Below are 4,331 nucleotides of genomic sequence, written 5' to 3' on the forward strand. Positions count from 1 at the left end.
TATATTATTTTACCCTACATTTTAATGCTGTCTCTTATACACATCTAGATGTGTAAATTACGACTTTGTTACCCAATGAGAAGTGTTCTAATATAGACAATGGGTCGTGTCTCATATTATTTGTTATATTTTTATTATTCATTATTTTCACTTGACTCGCATAAATAATTTTGTTCGAAGGAACATTTATATGCAGTTGTACTTCGCAGCACTTTACTTGCAATTTGCAATTTCTAGTTTTTTTTGTCCATTTACACACATTATATATCAATTATAATTAAAAGTGAAAAACTTAAAATACAAAATTTTAAACAATTATGGGCAATATAGAATAACATTAACAAAATGAAAACAAAGTAAAGAAATAAAACATAAATCAGGTTTCGTAAATTTTTAATAATCTTCCTGCCCCGGACCATGCTCTCATAATAAAACACTTGAATGGTCACGATTTCAACTTTAACCTTTGAATGTGTACAGCAACCGTGTCATGCCGGCCCACGACGTTCGCTATGACTCAACTGGGCCTAGGCTGTTAAGTTAGCGATGAATAGCAGGGGAGTGCAGTATTTTGTTACAATTAACGTAACCACGGAAACATTTATTGTATTCTTCTTGTCTTTATCTATCAGGTTAGCTTGTCTATTGTGTTTAGGTAAACTAATTATTTTGTTACAATTTGTAAACTGTTGAAATAATAGTGGTGGTCGGGAGCCTGTAACTCCTGGTCGGAAATGTTGAGTGCTGAACGGGCCCGTCCACCGCCGACCAGCGTGGTGACATCCCTGCTCATAGTAATTATTCTCAAGATGGTTACAATAAAGTTGGTTTTTTTAAGTTGTCAAATATTCTTGCTATTTTATAAGGTTTAATTCCAACTTTAGGGATGGTGCCAAATTAACGAAATCGAGTGAGCATTTTGTTTGACATGCCTGACATTGGCTATGTTCTCACACGGCAGCTAACGGTTTGCAGGATCCGGATCCTGCTAACCGTTAGCTGCTGTGTGTCTATACGAGAAGATCCCAATCCCGATACCAAAATTATGATGATCGAATAACTGGCCAATAAGAAACTGGAAATTGTAAACGCGTACGTGTGATTGGTTGATGATAGAAACGCGCTCAACTTGCTAACCGATAGCGCTTGCTAACCGTTAGCGGTATCCAGATACCGCTAATGGTTAGCGCTAACCGATCGGGCGTTCTCACGCAGGTGCTAACGGTTAGCGTTAACAGTTAGCTGCCGATCCAGGTACTAGGGCTCTCGCTCTAAAGCCTGGTTCTCACGAGAGCCCTAGTATCGGGCTCTCGTTAGCAGTATTCGGATACCGCTAACGGTTAGCAAGCGCTATCGGTTAGCAAGTTGAGCACGTTTTAATCATCAACCAATCACACGTACGCTTTTTTGGTATCCGGATTGGGATTTTCTCGGATGGGCGCAAGGCAGCGTTACAATATCGTCTACTGCGTCTTCTGTTGTACGCGCAGTACACAAATTTTGATATGGAATTTTGTCGTTAATTTATTGTCTGCCATTGGTTTTTTAAAAAATATTTGACTGTTATAAATCAATCATACATTCCACATAAAGTCATAGTGTCGCGGTAAAATACAACTCATGTTCGTTTTGACTTGAAAACTTTAGCCTGGTTCTCACGAGGGCCCTAGTATCCGGATCGGGAGCTAACCGTTAACGCTAACCGTTAGCACCTTCGTGAGAATGCCTGATCTGTTAGCGCTAACCGTTAGCGGTATCCGGATACGCTAACGGCTAGCAAGCGCTATCGGTTAGCAAGCTGAGGGCGTTTCTATCATCAACCAATCACATCGGGATTTTCTCGCATGGACGCATGGCAGCTAACGGTTAGTAGGATCCGGATCCTGCTAACCGTTAGCTGCCGTGTGCGAACATAGCCAAAGATGTTGAGATTGACCTTTTTTGGCTAGCAGCCAGTTTTGTCAAAGGCTATGTTCTCACACGGCAGCTAACGGTTAGCAGGATCACGATCCTGCTAACCGTTAGCTGCCATGCGTCCATGCGAGAAAATCCCGATCCGGATACCAACAATATGATAATTGAATCACTGGCCAATAAGAAACTGGAAATTGTAAACGCGTACGTGTGATTGGTTGATGACAGAAACGCCTGCAACTTGCTTACCGATAGTGCTTGCTATCTTTAAGCAAGTTCCCGATCGGGCGTTCTCACGCAGTTGCTAACGGTTAGCTCCCGATCCGGATACTAGGGCTCTCGTGAGAACCAGGCTTTTGTATGCTACCAATACGAATGTACTGCGGAGCAGGGACAGAAGTAGGTCATAAGGTGACAAGTGCATGCAAGGGATTGTTAGCCCATGGTTAGCCTATGTTTTAAAAAATAATAAAGTACATTTTGGTCTGCTTCCTTTGTATTTTATTCATGTTCATCCTTTTAATTTAGACAGGAACGTTCATCATGTCCTTTTGTTGGTATGACGATCAATGATACGCTGTTTATTGATTCAGTTATGAGCTTTAGTATCCAGTCTGAGTATCGCAGCTAGCTAGTCGCAAATTGAAGATATTTTTAGCTACTTCCATAAACTACTATCATAGAGGTCCGTGCATCTACCAGAGGTCCGTGCATCTACCAGCCACGTGCATAGGGTGGATCCAGAGAATATTCTAGAAGAATGTGATGTGCGAAGCGCTGAACTGGGTTGGGGTTTGCATAGACACAGGAAGAAATGCTACTTGGAATTAATCGAAAATTACCATGGATAAAGAGTACTGAGCTCTCCTGTTTATTTATTAATTTTTTGTACTCTTCTATTTCTACCCCTCTTTTTTAAGGGTTCCGTCAACCACCTCTGGTGCAGATAAACTGAAAAGCGCGCATAAAAATATAATTATTTCTCTATTAGGGTAGTTATAAAGACATTTTTCCTCCATGGTACCAGCATGTAGGGTATCCCATTATCTGCTGCATCAAACAAGACGTTCCAAGTCTACTTTAAAAATATAATAAAGTTTTATAAATACTAATATATTATACAATTAATGTCCACTTTAAAATTGGCCGCGTTATAGCAACAATAATCAACTACAGTGGAAAGTTCCATGTGCAATTTTAAAAAATATAATGGAAATTTAGCCACATAGGCCTACAAGTGTCTTTCCAGCATTTTTAATTGATTTAGTTTGATGAATACATTAGAAAAGCTTTGTTTTTGAAAATAATTATATTATTTTACCCTACATTTTAATGGTAGAGTCTTATCATTTCAGCGACACAAAGAACATGTGCTTCTTCTGAGCTGTGGAAGGCTGGGGGGTGTGAGCAATACAATCAACAGCTAATTCATTTTGGAAACAATGTTTTTAGCCCGGTTTAGGTTTACTGAACAAGGCGACTTTTTTAAAATAAAATTGACAAGTGCAATTAGAAAATAAAACTAGATTTGAACTCGTCACTGAGGACGAGTTTGGTGATCCGCCGTACTTTGACCCTCACGAAGCACGCGCAGTGCTGATTGAAAATTATTATATGCTAAAACATGCTCTATTTAGTTTTTAAAAAGAGTAATTTTGAGCATTTTAATGACTTACGAATGTATGCGCACGGTAATGATGTTTAAATACAGTGTCACAAACCCGAAACGTAATTTCCAGCTTCAGGACGTGCTGTGGACGTGGAAATGAGCGTACAGCGCGTAAATTATGGAAAGTTTTGGAATACTGAAAATGACCTGAAACGTGCTTTAAATTATCTGACAAGTGATATTAACAATTTTAAAATTTTAACGCACAAGTACGAATACCTTTCTCTTAGCCCGAGGACGGTAATGGCACATGAATTTAAACCTTGTCAAGTTTAATTTAAAACCCCCTGTTGGTTGGTAATGCCACACGAATTTCCCCTTTACAGTATACGAACTATCGGTCTGATAGCGTCAAAATAGTCTGCTGCCCTCTATTTTAAAATTGTTTACATCTTTTAAGAAAGAAAGATGAGAAGGCTCCAAAAAAGCATTCTTTTTTATCATGATGACGTCATCAAAATGAAAAATAAAGGGACACTTCTGAAAAGAGAATTGTCTCAGCTATAACATACTCACAGGCGGAAGACAATCGATCAAGAATAAGCAAGATACATTCAAATAAGTTGAAAAATAATGACGTCATAAAAAATTTCTGTTTTTTAAAAATTAAATAGCAATATGATGACGTCACAATGTCCGATTAAGGTACAGTACATTCAACATTAACCCGAAGTTAATGCTCACTTAATACGATTTCGAAATGGCAATTGGTTAGGCTGATATGATCGATAATGTAATAATAACATTG

This window comes from Anneissia japonica, unplaced genomic scaffold (genome assembly GCF_011630105.1).
Source record: "Anneissia japonica isolate Jap-2015-1 unplaced genomic scaffold, ASM1163010v1 scaffold287712_len2945570_cov188, whole genome shotgun sequence".
Taxonomy (NCBI): domain Eukaryota; kingdom Metazoa; phylum Echinodermata; class Crinoidea; order Comatulida; family Comatulidae; genus Anneissia; species Anneissia japonica.